General features: G+C 43.9%; 1 long non-coding RNA gene across 1 annotated transcript; it reads right to left on the bottom strand.

Annotated features, from left to right (window-relative positions):
• Positions 1 to 6,323: 6,323 nt before the first annotated feature.
• LOC137362979 (uncharacterized) lies at positions 6,324 to 19,968 on the bottom strand. Its single transcript, XR_010972736.1, has 3 exons — positions 19,646 to 19,968; positions 12,230 to 12,261; positions 6,324 to 8,136 (listed from the first exon to the last, which is right to left on the bottom strand). It is a non-coding gene; the product is annotated as an uncharacterized lncRNA (long non-coding RNA).
• Between the last annotated feature and the right edge of the window lie 3,700 nt (positions 19,969 to 23,668).

Genomic DNA, 23,668 nt, shown 5'->3' with positions numbered 1-23,668 from the left:
TGTCATGTAGGAAATTGTGCAGGGCATTTGTACACAGCAAGATCCCAAAAGCAGCAGTGTGATAACAGCCAGCTATCCCTCCTCTCCCACTCTGATTTCCTCACTCTCCTGCATCTCTCTCCCTCCTGTTCCTCTCACTCAGAGAGAGAAATCCACTCTGCAAACTCACTCTCAAGCTAAAATGGCTGCCGTATGTTTCATTTCACGCTCAGATTCAGAAAATTCTGGTAAAAACACCAAGGAATCCACACTCAGACCCTCAGGAAGCTAAATTTTAAAGTGTTGTCATTGTTGTCATGAAGGAAATGTTCAGGGCTTTTGTACACAGCAAGATCCCACAAGCAGCAGTCTGATCGCAGCCAGCTATCCCCCCTCTCCCGCTCTGATTCCCTCACTCTCCTGCGTCTCTCTCCCTCCTGTTCCTCTCACTCAGAGTGAGAAATCCACTCTGCGAACTGACTCTCAAGCTAAAATGGCTGCCGTATGTTTCATTTCACCCTCAGATTCAGAGAAATCTTGTAAAAACACCGAGGAATCCACACTCAGACCCTCAGGAAGCTGAATTTTAAAGTGTTCTCATTGTTGTCATGTAGGAAATGTTCAGGGCATTTGTACACAGCAAGATCCCAAAAGCAGCAGTGTGATAACAGCCAGCAATCCCTCCTCTCCCCTTCTGATTCCCTCACTCTCCTGCATCTCTCTCCCTCCTGTTCCTCTCACTCAGAGAGAGAAATCCACTCTGCGAACTGACTCTCAAGCTAAAATGGTTGCCGTATGTTTCATTTCACCCTCAGATTCAGAGAAATCTTGTAAAAACACCAAGGAATCCACACTCAGACCCTCATGAAGCTGAATTTTAAAGTGTTCTCATTGTTGTCATGTAGGAAATGTTCAGGGCATTTGTACACAGCAAGATCCCAAAAGCAGCAGTGTGATAACAGCCAGCAATCCCTCCTCTCCCCTTCTGATTCCCTCACTCTCCTGCATCTCTCTCCCTCCTGTTCCTCTCACTCAGAGAGAAATCCACTCTGCGAACTGACTCTCAAGCTAAAATGGCTGCCGTATGTTTCATTTCACCCTCAGATTTACAGAATTGTTGTTAAAAACACCCAGGAATCCACACTCAGACCCTCAGGAAGCTGAATTTTAAAGTGTTCTCATTGTTGTCATGTAGGAAAATTGTGCAGGCTATTTGTACACAGCAAGATCCCAAAAGAAGCAAAATGATAACAGCCAGCTATCCCTCCTCTCCCCTTCTGATTCCCTCACTCTCCTGCATCTCTCTCCCTTTTCTTTGTCTCACTCAGTGAGAGAAATCCACTCTGCGAACTGACTCTCAAGCTAAAATGGCTGCCGTACATTTCATTTCACCCTCAGATTCACAAAATTCTTGTAAAAACTCCAAGGAATCCACACTCAGACCCTCAGGAAGCTGAATTTTAAAGTGTTCTCATTGTTGTCATGTAGGAAATGTTCAGGGCATTTGTTCACAGCAAGATCCCAAAAGAAGCAAAATGATAACAGCCAGCAATCCCTCCTCTCCCCTTCTGATTCCCTCACTCTCCTGCGTCTCTCTCCCTCCTGTTCCTCTCACTCAGAGAGAGAAATCCACGCTGCGAACTCACTCTCAAGCTAAAATGGCTGCCGTATGTTTAATTTCACCCTCAGATTCTCAAAATTCTTGTAAAAACACTGAGGAATCCACACTCAGTCCCTCAGGAAGCAGAATTTTAAAGTGTTCTCATTGTTGTCATGTAGGAAAATTCTGCAAACTATTTGTACACAGCAAGATCCCACAAGCAGCAGTGTGATGACAGCCAGTAATCCCTCCTCTCCCCCTCTGACACCCTCACTCTCCTGCATCTCTCTCCCTCCTGTTCCTCTCACTCAGAGAGAGAAATCCACTCTGCGAACTCACTCTCAAGCTAAAATGGCTGCCGTATATTTCATTTCACCCTCAGATTGGGAGAATTCTTTTTAAAAACACCCAGGAATCCACACTCAGACCCTCAGGAAGCTGAATTTTAAAGTGCTCTCATTGTTGTCATGTCGGAAAATTGTGCAGGCAATTTGTACACAGCAAGATCCCAAAAGAAGCAAAATGATAACAGCCAGCAATCCCTCCTCTCCCCTTCTGATTCCCTCACTCTCCTGCATCTCTCTCCCTTTTCTTTGTCTCACTCAGTGAGAGAAATCCACTCTGCGAACTGACTCTCAAGCTAAAATGGCTGCCGTATATTTCATTTCACCCTCAGATTGGGAGAATTCTTTTTAAAAACTCCAAGGAATCCACACTCAGACCCTCAGGAAGCTGAATTTTAAAGTGTGCTCATTGTTGTCATGTAGGAAATTTGCAGGGCAAGATCCCACAAGCAGCAGTGTGATAACAGCCAGCTATCCCTCCTCTCCCTCTCTGATTCCCTCACTCTCCTGTTTGTCTCACTCAGAGAGGGAGAGAAATCCACTCTGCGAACTGACTCTGAAGCTAAAATGGCTGCCGTATGTTTCATTTCACCTTCAGATTTACAATATTGTTGTTAAAAACACCAAGGAATCCACACTCAGACCCTCAGGAAGCTGAATTTTAAAGTGTCCTCATTGTTGTCATGTAGGAAATTTGCAGGGCAAGATCCCACAAGCAGCAGTGTGATAACAGCCAGCAATCCCTCCTCTCCCCTTCTGATTCCCTCACTCTCCTGCATCTCTCTCCCTCCTGTTCCTCTCACTCAGAGAGAGAAATCCACTCTGCGAACTGACTCTCAAGCTAAAATGGCTGCCGTATGTTTCATTTCACCCTCAGATTTACAGAATTGTTGTTAAAAACACCCAGGAATCCACACTCAGACCCTCAGGAAGCTGAATTTTAAAGTGTTCTCATTGTTGTCATGTAGGAAAATTGTGCAGGCTATTTGTACACAGCAAGATCCCAAAAGAAGCAAAATGATAACAGCCAGCTATCCCTCCTCTCCCCTTCTGATTCCCTCACTCTCCTGCATCACTCTCCCTCCTGTTCCTCTCACTCAGAGAGAGAAATCCACTCTGCGAACTGACTCTCAAGCTAAAATGGCTGCCGTATGTTTCATTTCACCCTCAGATTCAGAGAATTCTTGTTAAAAACACCCAGGAATCCACACTCAGACCCTCAGGAAGCTGAATTTTAAAGTGTTCTCATTGTTGTCATTTAGGAAAATTCTGCAGGCTATTTGTACACAGCAAGATCCCAAAAGAAGCAAAATGATGACAGCCAGCAATCCCTCCTCTCCCCTTCTGATTCCCTCAGTCTCCTGCGTCTCTCTCCCTCCTGTTCCTCTCACTCAGAGAGAGAAATCCACTCTGCGAACTGACTCAAGCTAAAATGGCTGCCGTATGTTTCATTTCACCCTCAGATTCAGAGAATTCTTGTTAAAAACACCAAGGAATCCACACTCAGACCCTCAGGAAGCTGAATTTTAAAGTGTGCTCATTGTTGTCATGTAGGAAAATTGTGCAGGGCATTTGTACACAGCAAGATCCCAAAAGCAGCAGTGTGTTAACAGCCAGCTATCCCTCCTCTTCCACTCTGATTCCCTCACTCTCCTGCCTCTCTCTCCCTCCTGTTCCTCACACTGAGAGGGAGAAATCCACTCTGCGAACACACTCTCAAGCTAAAATGGCTGCCGTATGTTTCATTTCACCCTCAGATTGACAAAATTGTTGTTAAAAACACCAAGGAATCCACACTCAGACCCTCAGGAAGCTGAATTTTAAAATGTTCTCATTGTTGTCATGTAGGGAAACTGTGCAGGCTATTTGTACACAGCAAGATCCCAAAAGAAGCAAAATGATAACAGCCAGCAATCCCTCCTCTCCCCTTCTGATTCCCTCACTCTCCTGCATCACTCTCCCTCCTGTTCCTCTCACTCAGAGAGAAATCCACTCTGCGAACTGACTCTCAAGCTAAAATGGCTGCCGTATGTTTCATTTCACCCTCAGATTTACAAAATTGTTGTTAAAAACACCAAGGAATCCACACTCAGACCCTCAGGAAGATGAATTTTAAAATGTTCTCATTGTTGTCATGTAGGAAATTTGTGCTGGCTATTTGTACACAGCAAGATCCCAAAAGCAGCAGTGTGATAGCAGCCAGCTATCCCTCCTCTCCCCCTCTGACACCCTCACTCTCCTGCATCTCTCTCCCTCCTGTTCCTCTCACTCAGAGAGAAATCCACTCTGCGAACTGACTCTCAAGCTAAAATGGCTGCCGGATGTTTCATTTCACCCTCAGATTCAGAAAATTCTTGTAAAAACTCCAAGGAATCCACACTCAGACCCTCAGGAAGCTGAATTTTAAAGTGTTCTCATTGTTGTCATGTAGGGAAACTGTGCAGGCTATTTGTACACAGCAAGATCCCAAAAGAAGCAAAATGATAACAGCCAGCAATCCCTCCTCTCCCCTTCTGATTCCCTCACTCTCCTGCATCACTCTCCCTCCTGTTCCTCTCACTCAGAGAGAGAAATCCACTCTGCGAACTGACTCTCAAGCTAAAATGGCTGCCGTATGTTTCATTTCACCCTCAGATTTACAAATTTGTTGTTAAAAACACCAAGGAATCCACACTCAGACCCTCAGGAAGCTGAATTTTAAAGTGTTGTCATTGTTGTCATGTAGGAAAATTGTTCAGGCTATTTGTACACAGCAAGATCCCAAAAGAAGTAAAATGATAACAGCCAGCTATCCCTCCTCTTCCACTCTGATTCCCTCACTCTCCTGCATCTCTCTCCCTCCTTTTCCTCTCACTCACAGAGAAATCCACTCTGCGAACTGACTCTCAAGCTAAAATGGCTGCCGTATGTTTCATTTCACCCTCAGATTTACAAATTTGTTGTTAAAAACACCAAGGAATCCACACTCAGACCCTCAGGAAGCTGAATTTTAAAGTGTTCTCATTGTTCTCATGTAGGAAACGTTCAGGGCATTTGTACACAGCAAGATCCCAAAAGCAGCAGTGTGATAACAGCCAGCTATCCCTCCTCTCCCCTCTGATTCCCTCACTCTCCCTCCTGTTCCTCTCAGTCAGAGAGGGAGAGAAATCCACTCTGCGAACTCACTCTCAAGCTAAAATGGCTGCCGTATGTTTCATTTCACCCTCAGATTCACAAACTTCTTGTAAAAACACTGAAGAATCCACACTCAGACCCTCAGGAAGCTGAATTTTAAAGTGTCCTCATTGTTGTCATGTAGGAAAATTGTGCAGGCTATTTGTTCACAGCAAGATCCCAAAAGAAGCAAAATGATAACAGCCAGCAATCCCTCCTCTCCCCTTCTGATTCCCTCAGTCTCCTGCGTCTCTCTCCCTCCTGTTCCTCTCACTCAGAGAGAGAAATCCACTCTGCGAACTCACTCTCAAGCTAAAATGGCTGCCGTATATTTCATTTCACCCTCAGATTCGGAGAATTCTTTAAAAACACTGAGGAATTCACACTCAGACCCTCAGGAAGCTGAATTTTAAAGTGTTCTCATTGTTGTCATGTAGGAAAATTGTTCAGGCTATTTGTACACAGCAAGATCCCAAAAGCAGCAGTGTGATAACAGCCAGCTATCCCTCCTCTCCCCCTCTGATTCCCTCACTCTCCTGCATCTCTCTCCCTCCTGTTCCTCTCACTCAGAGAGAGAAATCCACTCTGCGAAATGACTCTCAAGCTAAAATGGCTGCCGTATGTTTCATTTCACCCTCAGATTCAGAGAAATCTTGTAAAAACACCAAGGAATCCACACTCAGACCCTCAGGAAGCTGAATTTTAAAATGGTCTCATTGTTGTCATGTAGGAAAATTGTTCAGGCTATTTGTACACAGCAAGATCCCAAAAGCAGCAGTGTGATAACAGCCAGCAATCCCTCCCCTCCCCCTCTGATTCCCTCACTCTCCTGCGTCTCTCTCCCTCCTGTTCCTCTCACTGAGAGAGGGAAAGAAATCCACTCTGCAGGGACAGAGAGATCTGGGATTTCATTTGCGTCACTTTTTTTATATCGGGAAGATTCAATTTGGGGCTTGGAGTCTTGTCAGTTGAATCGAGCTTCATCGTGAAAAGTTTTAGCAAACGTGTTGGGAAATGTGTCCAAAGCTGTTTCCATTCAGACATTCCTGCATTGGGGAAGTGTGAGCTATCTTTGCAGAGACAGGAAATAGGGGGTGTTTGAATGGACCTGTAGCTTTTGGTTGATGCAATAAGGTGAGAATTTGAATTGTGTCCCTTGCAGATCCACAGAATGGAAGTTATTTACAGAACACCACATGAAGTAGTTTACCAATGTCTGACAAACTTCAAAGACTTCAGACACATGGAAGAAGTGGAGAATGGAACAATATTCAAAAAAAACCCTGAGACAGTCAGACAAGAGGAGGAGGAGGAGGAGGAGGGAAATGAATCTGTGTTTATGTTTTAATTTGAAGATCCCCCCAGGAACAGAGTCACATTTAAATACTTCCCCAGGAACAGAGTCACATTTAAATACTTCCCCCGGAAGAGTCACATTTAAATACTTCCCCCGGAAGAGTCACATTTAAATACTTCCCCAGGAACAGAGTCACATTTAAATACTTCCCCCAGAAGAGTCACATTTAAATACTTCCCCAGGAACAGAGTCACATTTAAATATTTCCCCAGGAACAGAGTCACATTCAAATACTTCCCCCGTTTACAGAGTCACACTTAAATACTTCCCCAGGAACAGAGTCACATTTAAATACTTCCCCAGGGACAGATTCACATTTAAATACTTCCCCAGGAACAGAGTCACCTTTAAATAGTTCCCCCGTTTACAGAGTCACATTTAAATACTTCCCCAGGAACAGAGTCACATTTAAATACTTCCCCAGGGACAGAGTCACATTTAAATACTTCCCCAGGAACAGAGTCACATTCAAATACTTCCCCCGTTTACAGAGTCACACTTAAATACTTCCCCAGGAACAGAGTCACATTTAAATACTTCCCCAGGAACAGAGTCACATTTAAATAGTTCCCCAGGAACAGAGTCACATTTAAATAGTTCCCCCGGAAGAGTCACATTTAAATACTTCCCCCGTTTACAGAGTCCCACATTTAAATAGTTCCCCCGTTTACAGAGTCCCACATTTAAATAGTTCCCCCGTTTACAGAGTCCCACATTTAAATAGTTCCCCCGTTTACAGAGTCCCACATTTAAATAGTTCCCCCGTTTACAGAGTCCCACATTTTAATAGTTCCCCCGTTTAGAGTCCCACATTTAAATATTTCCCCCGTTTACAGAGTCCCACATTTAAATAGTTCCCCCGTTTAGAGTCCCACATTTAAATAGTTCCCCCGTTTACAGAGTCCCACATTTAAATAGTTCCCCCGTTTACAGAGTCCCACATTTAAATAGTTCCCCCGGACTCTGTTCGACGGCGGCTGATGACGACACGCAAACATGGCGGCCGATGACGTCTCCTTCCCGCCAGGGCGTCAGTGTGAGCTCTGATTGGCTGCCTCTCCCCACGTGTCTGGAGATCAAGGGTCAGAGAAAAGGCGCCAGCCGAGATTCCCCGGTTTCGGGTGGGGTCGGCACCAGATTCTTAAAGGGACCCAACATGGAGAGACAGAGCGAGTAATAGAGAGGGAAATAGAAATATTCCCACTCCCCCTGGGTCACAAGGAGACAGGCAGAGATAGAAAGGATGTTGAGAGATACAGAGATAGGGATTTAAAGATGTGAAGAAACACAAGTTAGGAAGAAGGTTCAGGGAACAAGTTGCAGCAAGAGATGGCGAGAGAGAGAGAGAGAGAGGGGGAAATGTAGGGAATTACATTGACTGTCCTGGAGCAGCTCTTCCCAAACTATTCCCTTTGGGAGCAAACACTCCAACCCCCTCCCTCGTGGATAAAATAAATCCACAGACCCCCCCCCGGAAAACATCAAATCAAAATAGTGCGGATACTGGAAATGTGAAATAAAAAGTGTGTTCGAAATACTGAGCATTTGCAGCACTTTGTTTTTCTATCAGCCCCGTTTTCTGCTCTGTATGTAGAAATGAATTTGACAATGACACATATCTATTTATTATTATTTTCCCTCCCTTGTCTGAGAATTCCACGCGGCCAAAAGATTCTCCCTCTGCATCGTCCGAAAAGATTCTCCTTGGGAATAAGAGAAATAAAATTGATTCAAACACAGCAAAGCATTTTTGAAGAGAAATAAAACACAGCGAGAGCCCAGAGCTCTTTCTCTCACACACTGACATAAAACAATCTCTCAGTGACTCCCCGTCTTCCAAATACATCCCTCGACACAGAGCCAGAGACTGGGAAGCGTGGATGTGTTTACCCTGTCCTTTCCTGCTCTCTCTCTCTCTGTTTAACCTGCCAACTGCAGCACAGCAAGAGTCCAGGAATTGCCCTCAGTTACACAAACAGTCTGTCAGCAACACCCAATTCCAGACAAATCAGAGTTATAAACCGAAGGATAAAAGGATTGAGACAGCAACCTCCACCTCTGTGTGTGTGTGTGCGTGTCAGTCACTGTATCTCTCTCCCTGTCTCTGTATCTCTCTCTGTTCCTATCTCATTCTCCCCCTGTCTCTCTCCCTATCTGATTCTCTCCCCCTCTGTCCATGACTCTGTTTGTCTGTCTCTCTCTCTCACACCTTTTCTGCTTCTCTCTATTTCTCTCTCCCTCCATCTCTCCTTCTCCCTCTTTTTCTCTCTCTCCCTTTGTCGGTCTCTGTCCATCTCCCTTTGTAGTCTATTTGTGTCCTCCTCAAAGTTTACTGTCTCTCTCCCCCTCACCCCAATGCACTAGTTAAGAATGCATTTGACCATGCCTCTGTTTATATGATACTCGGCCCTGTTTTTGGTATAAAAATGTTTAAAAAGTGTTTTAAAATGGGTGAAGTGTCTGTGGGATCCCCTCCATTTTATATGTACAGGTGGAACACCCTCTATTTTATACGTAGAGAGGTATCTCCCTCCATTTTATGTGTAGAGGGGGATTCTCCCTCCATTTTACGTGAAGGGGAGAATTCTCCCTCCATTTAACGTGCAGGGGGGTATTCTACCTCCATTTTACATGAAGGGGGGGAATTCTCCCTCCATTTTACGTGCAGGGGGGGAATTCTCCCTCCATTTTACATGAAGGGGGGGAATTCTCCCTCCATTTTACATGAAGGGGGGGGAATTCTCCCTCCATTTTACATGCAGAGGGGAATTCTCCATCCATTTTACATGAAGGGGGGATTCTCCCTCCATTTTACATGAAGGGGGGATTCTCCCTCCATTTTACATGAAGGGGGGATTCTCCCTCCATTTTACATGAAGGGGGGGGGATTCTCCCTCCATTTTACGTGCAGGGGGGGATTCTCCCTCCATTTTACGTGCAGGGGGGAATTCTCCCTCCATTTTGCGTGAAGGGGAGAATTCTCCCTCCATTTAGCGTGAAGGGGAGAATTCTCCCTCCATTTTACGTGAAGGGGAGAATTCTCCCTCCATTTTACGTGAAGGGGAGAATTCTCCCTCCATTTTACGTGAAGGGGAGAATTCTCCCTCCATTTTACGTGAAGGGGAGGATTCTCCCTCCATTTTACGTGAAGGGGAGGATTCTCCCTCCATTTTACGTGAAGGGGGGATTCTCCCTCCATTTTACGTGAAGGGGGGGATTCTCCCTCCATTTTACGTGCAGGGGGGGTTCTCCCTCCATTTTACGTGCAGGGGTGGGTTCTCCCTCCATTTTACGTGCAGGGGTGGGTTCTCCCTCCATTTTACGTGCAGGGGTGGGTTCTCCCTCCATTTTACGTGCAGGGGTGGGTTCTCCCTCCATTTTACGTGCAGGGGTGGGTTCTCCCTCCATTTTACGTGCAGGGGTGGGTTCTCCCTCCATTTTACGTGCAGGGGTGGGTTCTCCCTCCATTTTACGTGCAGGGGTGGGTTCTCCCTCCATTTTACGTGCAGGGGTGGGTTCTCCCTCCATTTTACGTGCAGGGGTGGGTTCACCCTCCATTTTACGTGCAGGGGTGGGTTCTCCCTCCATTTTACGTGCAGGGGTGGGTTCTCCCTCCATTTTACGTGCAGGGGTGGGTTCTCCCTCCATTTTACGTGCAGGGGTGGGTTCTCCCTCCATTTTACGTGCAGGGGTGGGTTCTCCCTCCATTTTACGTGCAGGGGTGGGTTCTCCCTCCATTTTACGTGCAGGGGAGAATTCTCCCTCCATTTAACGTGCAGGGGGGATTCTCCCTCCATTTTACGTGCAGGGGGGATTTCTCCCTCCATTTTACGTGCAGGGGGGATTTCTCCCTCCATTTTACGTGCAGGGGGGGATTCTCCCTCCATCTTACGTGCAGGGGGGGATTCTACCTCCATTTTACGTGAAGGGGGGGATTCTCCCTCCATTTTATGTGCAGGGGGGATTCTACCTCCATTTTATGTGCAGGGCGGGAATTCTCCCTCCATTTTATGTGCAGGGCGGGATTTAAACGGAGCTTTACTCGGTTTCTAAACCGTGCGGTACGTTCTTCGAGAGTGTTCGACGGGACAGGGTAGACGTGGAGAAATGATTCCTTCCGAGTGTTTTTTTTATACGCGATGAGGGTTTCTACCACCCTTTCAGTCTGTGAATTCCAGTTCCCTACCTGGGTGAAAAAATTAGCCCTCAGCTCTCTTCCAATTACTTGAATTGTCTACGAAGGGAAATGGGTCCTTCCTATCTATCCACTCTATCTCAGCCCATCGTCATTTTATACACTTCAATTAAATCTCGCCTCAGTTCCAAAGAAAACAATTCCAGCCTGTTCCAATCTTTCCTCCTATATGTCGTGGTCAAACTAGAGCTTTCTACAGTTCGAGCATAACCTCTCTGCTCTTATATTCTGTACATAAGCCAATAAAGGAAAGTTCAGTCGACAATCCGGCAGGAAAAACTATCAGCGGTCGTCACAGGGCAAGAGGAGTGTGAATGAGTAAACTTTGAACACAGCGGTGCGAATGAGTAAACTTTGAACACAGCGGTGCGAATGAGTAAACTTTGAACACAGCGGTGCGAATGAGTAAACTTTGAACACAGCGGTGCGAATGAGTAAACTTTGAACACAGCGGTGCGAATGAGTAAACTTTGAACACACCGGTGCGAATGAGTAAACTTTAAACACAGCGGTGTGAATGAGTAAACTTTGAACACAGCGGTGTGAATGAGTAAACTTTAAACACAGCGGTGTGAATGAGTAAACTTTGAACACAGCGGTGTGAATGAGTAAACTTTGAACACAGCGGTGTGAATGAGTAAACTTTGAACACAGCGGTGTGAATGAGTAAACTTTGAACACACCGGTGTGAATGAGTAAACTTTGAACACACCGGTGTGAATGAGTAAACTTTGAACACACCGGTGTGAATGAGTAAACTTTAAACACAGCGGTGCGAATGAGTAAACTTTGAACACAGCGGTGCGAATGAGTAAACTTTGAACACAGCGGTGCGAATGAGTAAACTTTGAACACAGCGGTGCGAATGAGTAAACTTTGAACACAGCGGTGCGAATGAGTAAACTTTGAACACAGCGGTGCGAATGAGTAAACTTTGAACACAGCAGTGCGAATGAGTAAACTTTGAACACAGCGGTGCGAATGAGTAAACTTTGAACACAGCGGTGTGAATGAGTAAACTTTGAACACACCGGTGTGAATGAGTAAACTTTGAACACAGCGGTGTGAATGAGTAAACTTTGAACACACCGGTGTGAATGAGTAAACTTTAAACACAGCGGTGTGAATGAGTAAACTTTGAACACACCGGTGCGAATTAGTAAACTTTGAACACACCGGTGAGAATGAGTAAACTTTGAACACACCGGTGTGAATGAGTAAACTTTGAACACACCGGTGTGAATGAGTAAACTTTAAACACAGCGGTGTGAATGAGTAAACTTTGAACACACTGGTGTGAATGAGTAAACTTTGAACACACCGGTGTGAATGAGTAAACTTTGAACACACCGGTGTGAATGAGTAAACTTTAAACACAGCGGTGTGAATGAGTAAACTTTAAACACAGCGGTGTGAATGAGTAAACTTTGAACACAGCGGTGTGAATGAGTAAACTTTGAACACAGCGGTGAGAATGAGTAAACTTTGAACACACCGGTGTGAATGAGTAAACTTTAAAACCACACAGGTGTGAATGAGTAAACTTTAAAATCACAGAGTTTGTCACTAAGTCATGGAAAATACATTGCACTATTACTGACCTTTACTCCAGTCCCTCAATCTCACTTCATTTCTGGGGAGAGAGAATTGTTATCAGATTCACCCATCATTTCAAACACAAATATTAACTCCCGTTGTAGTCAGCGGGACGAGGTGCCGATCGTACCCGCGAATTGGATCCCGAATCCCCGCAGGATTTGGTGGTCCGACCCGATAGATTTGAAAGTCCCTCCCGGGCGGATCCCGAAGGTCCGAGATAGCGGAGAAAACCGAGTCTGAGCTCAGGCTCCATGAAACCCATTGTAGTCAATGGGGGAACCGGACAGCGGGACGAGGTGCCGATCGTACCCGCGAATTGGATCCCGAATCCCCGCAGGATTTGGTGGTCCGACCCGATAGATTTGAAAGTCCCTCCCCGGGCGGATCCCGATCGTCCGACCGGCCTGGATCGAGCAGCGGCGGATGCCCCTGTCCTCACATAGACACAGGTACCGAGGAAGAGGGGAGGCTCTCCTTCTCCTTCTCCCTCTCCCCCGCCTCAACCCTCCCCAGGATGGGCTCTCAGACCCTGGCCGGACACCCGGACACCCATCAATGAACCACCGACCCAACCTTGCAAAAACATGCCGGGAAAGGTGCATGGAAACACGGCCTCCTCGGCAAAAACGCCCCGAACGCCGACTATTAAGCCCGGCAAGACTCATTGTAACCAACCGCAGTGAAAAGTTGTAGTGACAACTCATAAACCAATTGTAAAATGTGGACAAATCATTAACCAGTTTCTGCATTTGCATTTTGGTTAATGATTTCCCACTTCCAACTCTCTTCTTTTTTTTTTTGGTTAATGAGTTGTCACTTCAACTTCTGACTGCGGTTCTTTCCAATGAGTTTTGCTGCTTTTAATAGGCAGCCCGGGGAAGGTTGATTTGCTTCATTATTTCCCCTTTCACACTGAGGTCTCTGGACATTATTGGACGGATTTTCTGGTTAACCATTTGCCCTTTCGGACTTAGTCTCTGGACATTATTTTCGGGTTTTTGGTTAATGATTTCCCACTCGGAACTTTCTTTTGTGTTTTTTGGTTAATGATTTCCCCTTTCACACTGAGTCTCTGGACATTATTTCCCACTTTCTGGTTAATGATTTCCCACTCGGAACTTTTTTTGTGTTTTTTGGTTAATGATTTCCCCTTTCACACTTAGTCTCTGGACATTATTTCCCACTTTCTGGTTAATGATTTCCCACTCAGAACTTTCTTTTGTGTTTTTTGCTTAATGATTCCTCTGTTTACTGGTTGATGATTTCCCCTTTCACACTGAGTCTCTGGACATTATTTTCCACTTTCTGGTTAATGATTTCCCACTCGGAACTTTCTTTTGTGTTTTTTGGTTAATGATTTCTCCTTTCACACTTAGTCTCTGGACATTATTTTCCACTTTCTGGTTAATGATTTCCCACTTCCAACTTTCTTTTGTGTTTTTTGGTTAATGATTTCCCCTTTCACACTTAGTCTCTGGACATTATTTCCCACTTTCTGGTTAATGATTTCCCACTCGGAACTTTTTTTGTGTTTTTTGGTTAATGATTTCCCCTTTCACACTGAGTCTCTGGACATTATTTCCCACTTTCTGGTTAATGATTTCCCACTTCCAACTTTCTTTTGTGTTTTTTGGTTAATGATTTCCCCTTTCACACTGAGTCTCTGGACATTATTTCCCACTTTCTGGTTAATGATTTCCCACTTCCAACATTTTTTTTGTGTTTTTTGCTTAATGATTTCCCCTTTCACACTGAGTCTCTGGACATTATTTCCCACTTTCTGGTTAATGATTTCCCACTTCCAACATTTTTTTTGTGTTTTTTGCTTAATGATTTCTCCTTTCACACTGAGTCTCTGGACATTATTTCCCACTTTCTGGTTAATGATTTCCCACTTCCAACATTTTTTTTGTGTTTTTTGCTTAATGATTTCCCCTTTCACACTGAGTCTCTGGACATTATTTCCCACTTTCTGGTTAATGATTTCCCACTTCCAACATTTTTTTTGTGTTTTTTGCTTAATGATTCCTCTGTTTACTGGTTGATGATTTCCCCTTTCACACTTAGTCTCTGGACATTATTTTCCACTTTCTGGTTAATGATTTCCCACTCGGAACTTTTTTTGTGTTTTTTGGTTAATGATTTCCCCTTTCACACTGAGTCTCTGGACATTATTTCCCACTTTCTGGTTAATGATTTCCCACTTCCAACTTTCTTTTGTGTTTTTTGGTTAATGATTTCCCCTTTCACACTGAGTCTCTGGACATTATTTCCCACTTTCTGGTTAATGATTTCCCACTCGGAACTTTTTTTGTGTTTTTTGGTTAATGATTTCCCCTTTCACACTGAGTCTCTGGACATTATTTCCCACTTTCTGGTTAATGATTTCCCACTCGGAACTTTTTTTGTGTTTTTTGGTTAATGATTTCCCCTTTCACACTTAGTCTCTGGACATTATTTCCCACTTTCTGGTTAATGATTTCCCACTCGGAACTTTTTTTGTGTTTTTTGGTTAATGATTTCCCCTTTCACACTGAGTCTCTGGACATTATTTCCCACTTTCTGGTTAATGATTTCCCACTTCCAACATTTTTTTTGTGTTTTTTGCTTAATGATTTCCCCTTTCACACTGAGTCTCTGGACATTATTTCCCACTTTCTGGTTAATGATTTCCCACTTCCAACATTTTTTTTGTGTTTTTTGCTTAATGATTCCTCTGTTTACTGGTTGATGATTTCCCCTTTCACACTTAGTCTCTGGACATTATTTTCCACTTTCTGGTTAATGATTTCCCACTCGGAACTTTTTTTGTGTTTTTTGGTTAATGATTTCCCCTTTCACACTTAGTCTCTGGACATTATTTTCCACTTTCTGGTTAATGATTTCCCACTCGGAACTTTTTTTGTGTTTTTTGGTTAATGATTTCCCCTTTCACACTGAGTCTCTGGACATTATTTCCCACTTTCTGGTTAATGATTTCCCACTTCCAACTTTCTTTTGTGTTTTTTGGTTAATGATTTCCCCTTTCACACTGAGTCTCTGGACATTATTTCCCACTTTCTGGTTAATGATTTCCCACTCGGAACTTTTTTTGTGTTTTTTGGTTAATGATTTCCCCTTTCACACTGAGTCTCTGGACATTATTTCCCACTTTCTGGTTAATGATTTCCCACTTCCAACTTTCTTTTGTGTTTTTTGGTTAATGATTTCCCCTTTCACACTGAGTCTCTGGACATTATTTCCCACTTTCTGGTTAATGATTTCCCACTTCCAACATTTTTTTTGTGTTTTTTGCTTAATGATTTCTCCTTTCACACTGAGTCTCTGGACATTATTTCCCACTTTCTGGTTAATGATTTCCCACTTCCAACATTTTTTTTGTGTTTTTTGCTTAATGATTTCCCCTTTCACACTGAGTCTCTGGACATTATTTCCCACTTTCTGGTTAATGATTTCCCACTTCCAACATTTTTTTTGTGTTTTTTGCTTAATGATTCCTCTGTTTACTGGTTGATGATTTCCCCTTTCACACTTAGTCTCTGGACATTATTTTCCACTTTCTGGTTAATGATTTCCCACTCGGAACTTTTTTTGTGTTTTTTGGTTAATGATTTCCCCTTTCACACTGAGTCTCTGGACATTATTTCCCACTTTCTGGTTAATGATTTCCCACTTCCAACTTTCTTTTGTGTTTTTTGGTTAATGATTTCCCCTTTCACACTGAGTCTCTGGACATTATTTCCCACTTTCTGGTTAATGATTTCCCACTCGGAACTTTTTTTGTGTTTTTTGGTTAATGATTTCCCCTTTCACACTGAGTCTCTGGACATTATTTCCCACTTTCTGGTTAATGATTTCCCACTCGGAACTTTTTTTGTGTTTTTTGGTTAATGATTTCCCCTTTCACACTTAGTCTCTGGACATTATTTCCCACTTTCTGGTTAATGATTTCCCACTTCCAACATTTTTTTTGTGTTTTTTGCTTAATGATTTCCCCTTTCACACTGAGTCTCTGGACATTATTTCCCACTTTCTGGTTAATGATTTCCCACTTCCAACATTTTTTTTGTGTTTTTTGCTTAATGATTCCTCTGTTTACTGGTTGATGATTTCCCCTTTCACACTTAGTCTCTGGACATTATTTTCCACTTTCTGGTTAATGATTTCCCACTCGGAACTTTTTTTGTGTTTTTTGGTTAATGATTTCCCCTTTCACACTTAGTCTCTGGACATTATTTTCCACTTTCTGGTTAATGATTTCCCACTCGGAACTTTTTTTGTGTTTTTTGGTTAATGATTTCCCCTTTCACACTGAGTCTCTGGACATTATTTCCCACTTTCTGGTTAATGATTTCCCACTTCCAACTTTCTTTTGTGTTTTTTGGTTAATGATTTCCCCTTTCACACTGAGTCTCTGGACATTATTTCCCACTTTCTGGTTAATGATTTCCCACTCGGAACTTTTTTTGTGTTTTTTGGTTAATGATTTCCCCTTTCACACTTAGTCTCTGGACATTATTTTCCACTTTCTGGTTAATGATTTCCCACTTCCAACTTTTTTTTTGTGTTTTTTGCTTAATGATTCCTCTGTTTACTGGTTAATGATTTCCCCTTTCACACTTAGTCTCTGGACATTATTTCCCACTTTCAAATCATAACCATTCCACACAAAATAGACAACTGGATTTCCCCAAGTCTGCTCGTTCATAGTGACTGGTTTGAGCAACACTTGTGATATACTAAAACAGATGATCTGAAGGAAGTAAAGAGGGGAAGAAAAGTCAGAAAACAGATTTAATGGTAAAGCTCACGATGCACACCACAGCCGATCAGCCGCATGATGCCCCAGCACAGGGGTCATGTGCTGATTCCCAGAATCGCTGGGCATAACTGCAGTGGCGCTAAATAGCGACACTTGTCCTCAACAGCAAAACCAAACCAGTAAATCTCTAACTGATTGGAGCCCTTTGATATCAACAGGAATTGTGTCTCAAAGCTGATTAACTGGGGCCTGAATTTCCCTCCAAATAGGAGCAGTAACCTGGGAGCAGCAGAAACAGTAGATGGAGGTAAACAGTACACAGCATGATGCAGGAATGTGAACCCTTCTTTCAACCTTCCAGCTTGGTCCAGCTCTCACACACACTGCAGTCCTATTGGTGCACAGCCTGCTTTTGTGATGCAGTGCGGAAGTGACGTCATTGCAAGGGCAACCTTCCTTGTGTATCCAACAAAGCAGATGGTTCTTTCCGATGTGTGGGTGTGAAAAATAGAATTACACAAGATTGACTTGCAAAGTCCCATCTATTGCAATGTTTGGGGATGTTCAGAAAGATTGGAACGGTTGACAAATGTGTACTTTATAGAGAGATATGTGATGTGAAGTGACTGTAGAAACTCATGGGGGAGAACTCATTTCACCAATCAGCATTTCAGGTGGTCAGTGAGTGGATAGTTAAGCCAGGCCTCTCTATATAAACCTTCCCCATCATAGGACAGCTGTATTAGTAATGTAGAAACTGGGACTGTACTCCTGACAGCAGAGAAGGTTCAGAGGAGATTTGATAGGGAGCTTCAAAATCAGGAAGGGTTTTGATAGAGTAAAGAAGGAGAATCTGTTTGCAGTGGGAGAAGGGTCAGTAAACATGGGACACGGATTGAAGGTGATTCATCAAAGAACCAGAGCATGTCTGGAGGCTCGGTGTCCACTGAACAGAACTGAATCTGCTCGAAATCAATAGTAAAACCAAAGCTCTGAAGGATTTAACTGATTGGAAACTTTTCATATCAGCAAGAATTGCTAATGTTCAAAGCTGATTAACCGGGTCCCGAATTACCCTCCAAATAGGAGCAGTAACCTGGGAGCAGCAGAAACAGCAGGTGTAGGTAAACAGAACACAGCATGATGTGGGAATTTGAAGCCTCCTATCTCAGCCCCCTTGTCACACTCTGCAGACCTCTCTCTCCCTCCCTCTGCGCCTCCTCTGGTGTTGAAGTGCGGAGATGCCGTCACTGCATGACCATCCAATAGAACCTCTTGTTTCTCAATGCAAAGCACATTGTTCCTCCTTAGTTGTGAAGAATATTGAATGTACAGCAATGACTTGCAATGTGCAAACAATTCCAGAGGTTCGGGAATCTCCTGAAGGGTGCAATGTGTGGAGGTGTAGATTATTTGGAGAGTTTGGAAGAGTTAGGACTGTCTTCCTCTTTCCAGAGAAGGTGAAGAGGAGATTCAATAGAGGTGTTCAGAACCATGAGGGGTTTTGATAGAGTAAGTAATGAGACACTGTTTGCAGTGACAGGTGGGTCGGTAACCAGAGGGGCACAGATTTGAGATCATGGGCACAAGAACCAGTGTCCCCTCGTCCTTGTACCATCAGCTCATGGGAACAGCTTTTCTTTTGTCTACTTTACCTAAACCTCTCTTCATTTTGTACACTTCTACCAAATCTGCCCTCAATTTCCTTTGCTCCAAGGAGAACAAACCACAGCTTCAACAACCTAACCATGTCGCTAAAATCTCTCATCCCTGGAACCATTCCAGTAAATCTCCTCTGCACCCTCGCAAGGACACTACATCCTTCCTCAAGTGTGGTGACCAGAACTGGACTCAATACTCCAGTTGGGGCCTAACTAGAGCTTTATAAAGATTCAGCATAACTTCCCATATTTTGTAGGCAGTGCCTCTATTTATGAAGCCCAAGATCTCACAGTTTTGCTAATCTCATATGTTTTGCTATTCCCATATTCTTTGCTACTGTTTCGAAGTACAGCCACTGCTGTAATGCAGCAAGTGTGGCAGCCAGTTTCTACAAGGCAAGATCCCACGAACAGACAACGTGCAGATCCTGCTGAAGTTGTTGTTGAATTTGTTGTTTTTTTCTCCTGCTGAAGTTGTTGTTGACTTTGTTGCTGTTTTCCCTGTTGAAGTTGTTCTTGCATTTGTTGCTGTTTATCCTGCTGAGGTTGTTGTTGAATTTTTTAATTTTTTAAAGTGCTTGTCACTATTACAATGTTAGAAAAGCTGCAGGCTGTTTGTGAACAGTAACATGCCACAAGCAGCAGTGTGATAACAGGCAGCTACCCCCCTCCCTTCCTCCCTCACTCACTCCCTCCACTCCTCTGATTCCATCCATGTTTCTCTCACTCTCCTGCCTCTCTCTCACTCACTCACTCACTCACTCCACTCAGAGAGAGAGAGAGAAATCCACTCTCCCAACTCACTCTCAGGTTAAAATGACTGCTGAACGTTTCATTTCAGCCTCCGGTTCAAGGCACTGCCCACAAACAGCAGCTTTATTGGGGCAATTGAAACAAGCCTTTAGACACCTTCACCTTTGCCCAGGTTTCATTTCCTCGCTGCCCCAGAGAGGAAAATGAAAGCTGGGCCGCTGATACAAAGCGACACAACTCACGTGGAGCCACTGGGCTGCAGCCTGTGGACAAGGCCTCACTCTGTCCCCTCTGCAGGAAGGTCCTGTCCAAGGGATTGCTCATCGCCAAACTTTCCCTCTTTCCACCTTCACCATGCAGTTTTCACCATGAAAATTCCTCCAGGCAAAGAAGGAAAGAGAGAGAAACAAAAATAAAAAAAACACATTGCATTTTAAATCCAAAGCGAGGACATTTTAAAACGAATTCGCACAGCAAGAGCCCAGGGTTTCCTCTCTCAGTTCCAGAGACATCAGCAATATTCAAACTGAATCAAATCACAGTTTATAAAGCAGATTGAGAGAGAGAGAGAGAGAGATCTCCCCCTCACCCTCACCTCACACTGAAACAGACTGCTGGGCTGTCTCTCAATCTCTCTGCCTGCTAGAGCCTGTCCATTGATATGTTAATCCCAGGACAGAACCTTCCTGACTCTTCCAGTCCTTTCATATGTTAATCCCAGCACAGCAATTGCTTTCAGCTATCTCTTAGTTCACTTTAAAACCTTTAACTCTTTCCTTGCTGTTTGAAAATTGGAAAGACTGATCTAACACTCTCATCCCCTAAAAACCTAGACACTAAACCCCACAAGACAGGACTGAGCAGATAATGGGGATTAATACTGAGGTTGTGTTTGGGGATTTTTAACTGACATCAGTGTGGATTTTAAAGTTTCTCCCCCCCCTTCTCCCACTTCTAAAGTCTCTCAGGCTTCTTCTTGTTGTTGTGCACTGACAGCTTTTGCAGTGTCTAGTCCCTTGCAACTTTTTAATAAAATCTGTGGAACACAAATAAATGTCAAGTTTCTCCTACAAGCTGTTTTGTATTCCCTCTTCCACTGTCTCTCTCTCTCTCTCTCTCTGTCACTCCCTATATCTCTCTCTCAGGACTGGGCAGACACTGGGGATTGTTACTGAGCTTCTGTTGGCCAGTTTTACTAACATCAGTATGGAATGTAAAATCTGTGTGTGTGAGTGAAAATTCCTAAGGCAAGAGAGAGAGAAAATTGATTAAAAGGCATTGTTAAAGAAAATATCACAGCAAGAACCCAGGAATTGACTTTGGTTACACAGACACTCTCTCAGCAGCACGCAAATACAAACAAATCACAGCTAATAAACCAGAGACTAAAAGGGTTCAGACAGTTCCCTCCACCAGTGTGTGTCTGGCTCTGTATCTCTCTCTCTCTCCTGTCTCTCTCTCTCTCTCTGTCCATATCTGTTTTTGTCCTTCTATCTCATATGTGATGTTAACTGAAAATAGCTATGAAATATTTCTGTCTCACCATTTAAAAGTACAACAAATTGCACTGCTGTGTGTGTGTATTTTGACTATTAAAGATCCCACAAGCAGCAGTGTGATAACAGCCAGCTATCCCTCTTCTCCCCCTCTGATTCCCTCACTCTCCTGCATCTCTCTCCCTCCTGTTCCTCTCGCTCAGAGAGAGAAATCCACTCTGCGAACTGACTCTCAAGTTAAAATGGCTGCCGGATGTTTCATGTCACCCTCAGATTTACAAAATTCTTGATAAAAACACTGAGGAATCCACACTCAGACCCTCAGGAAGCTGAATTTTAAAGTGTTCTCATTGTTGTCATGTTGGAAAATTCTGCAAGCTCTTTGTACACAGCAAGATCCCACAAGCAGCAGTGTGATAACAGCCAGCTATTCCTACTCTCCCCCTCTGACGCCCTCACTCTCCTGCATCTCTCTCCCTCCTGTTCCTCTCACTCAGAGAGAAATCCACTCTGCGAACTGACTCTCAAGCTAAAATGGCTGCCGTATGTTTCATTTCACCCTCAGATTTACAATATTGTTGTTAAAAACACCAAGGAATCCACACTCAGACCCTCAGGAAGCTGAATTTTAAAGTGTCCTCATTGTTGTCATGTAGGAAAATTCTGCAAACTATTTGTACACAGCAAGATCCCACAAGCAGCAGTGTGATAACAGCCAGCAATCCCTCCTCTCCCCCTCTGACACCCTCACTCTCCTGCATCTCTCTCCCTCCTGTTCCTCTCACTCAGAGAGAGAAATCCACTCTGCGAACTGACTCTCAAGCTAAAATGGCTGCCGTATGTTTCATTTCACCCTCAGATTCACAAAATTCTTGTAAAAACACTGAGGAATCCACACTCAGACCCTCAGGAAGCTAAATTTTAAAGTGTTGTCATTGTTGTCATGTAGGAAATGTTCAGGGCTTTTGTACACAGCAAGATCCCACAAGCAGCAGTCTGATAGCAGCCAGCTATCCCCCCTCTCCCGCTCTGATTCCCTCACTCTCCTGCGTCTCTCTCCCTCCTGTTCCTCTCACTCAGAGAGAGAAATCCACTCTGCGAACTGACTCTCAAGCTAAAATGGCTGCCGTATGTTTCATTTCACCCTCAGATTCAGAGAAATCTTGTAAAAACACCAAGGAATCCACACTCAGACCCTCAGGAAGCTGAATTTTAAAATGGTCTCATTGTTGTTATGTAGGAAAATTCTGCAGGCTATTTATGCACAGCAAGATCCCAAAAGAAGCAAAATGATAACAGCCAGCTATCCCTCCTCTCCCCTTCTGATTCCCTCACTCTCCTGCATCACTCTCCCTCCTGTTCCTCACACTGAGAGGGAGAAATCCACTCTGCAAACTCACTCTCAAGCTAAAATGGCTGCCGTATGTTTCATTTCACCCTCAGATTCACAAAATTCTGGTAAAAACACCAAGGAATCCACACTCAGACCCTCAGGAAGATGAATTTTAAAATGTTCTCATTGTTGTCATGTAGGAAATTTGTGCTGGCTATTTGTACACAGCAAGATCCCAAAAGCAGCAGTGTGATAGCAGCCAGCTATCCCTCCTCTCCCCCTCTGACACCCTCACTCTCCTGCATCACTCTCCCTCCTGTTCCTCTCACTCAGAGAGAAATCCACTCTGCGAACTGACTCTCAAGCTAAAATGGCTGCCGGATGTTTCATTTCACCCTCAGATTCAGAAAATTCTTGTAAAAACACCAAGGAATCCACACTCAGACCCTCAGGAAGCTGAATTTTAAAGTGTTCTCATTGTTGTCATGTAGGAAATGTGCAGGGCATTTGTACACAGCAAGATCCCACAAGCAGCAGTGTGATAACTGCCAGCTATCCCTCCTCTCTCCCTCTGATTCCCTCACTCTCCTGCCTGTTCCTCTCACTCAGAGAGAGAGAGAAATCCACTCTGCAAACTGACTCTCAAGCTAAAATGGCTGCCGTATGTTTCATTTCACCCTCAGATTCAGAGAATTCTTTTAAAAACACCCAGGAATCCACACTCAGACCCTCAGGAAGCTGAATTTTAAAGTGTTCTCATTGTTGTCATGTAGGAAATGTTCAGGGCATTTGTACACAGCAAGATCCCAAAAGCAGCAGTGTGATAACAGGCAGCTATCCTTCCTCTCCCCCTCTGATTCCCTCACTCTCCTGCCTGTCCGGCTCACTCAGAGAGGGCAAGAAATCCACTCTGCGAACTGACTCTCAAGCTAAAATGGCTGCCGTATGTTTCATTTCACCCTCAGATTTACAATATTGTTGTTAAAAACACCAAGGAATCCACACTCAGACCCTCAGGAAGCTGAATTTTATAGTGTTGTCATTGTTGTCATGTAGGAAAATTGTTCAGGCTATTTGTACACAGCAAGATCCCAAAAGAAGTAAAATGATAACAGCCAGCTATCCCTCCTCTCCCCTTCTGATTCCCTCACTCTCCTGCGTATCTCTCCCTCCTGTTCCTCTCACTCAGAGAGAGAAATCCACTCTGCGAACTGACTCTCAAGCTAAAATGGCTGCCGTATGTTTCATTTCACCCTCAGATTCAGAGAATTCTTTTAAAAACACCCAGGAATCCACACTCAAACCCTCAGGAAGCTGAATTTTAAAGTGTTGTCATTGTTGTCATGTAGGAAATTGTGCAGGGATTTGTACACAGCAAGATCCCAAAAGCAGCAGTGTGATAACAGCCAGCTATCCCTCCTCTCCCCCTCTGATTC

The sequence above is a fragment of the Heterodontus francisci genome, unplaced genomic scaffold (genome assembly GCF_036365525.1).
Source record: "Heterodontus francisci isolate sHetFra1 unplaced genomic scaffold, sHetFra1.hap1 HAP1_SCAFFOLD_454, whole genome shotgun sequence".
In the NCBI taxonomy this organism is placed as follows: domain Eukaryota; kingdom Metazoa; phylum Chordata; class Chondrichthyes; order Heterodontiformes; family Heterodontidae; genus Heterodontus; species Heterodontus francisci.
This window is presented reverse-complemented; position numbering and strand designations above follow the sequence as displayed.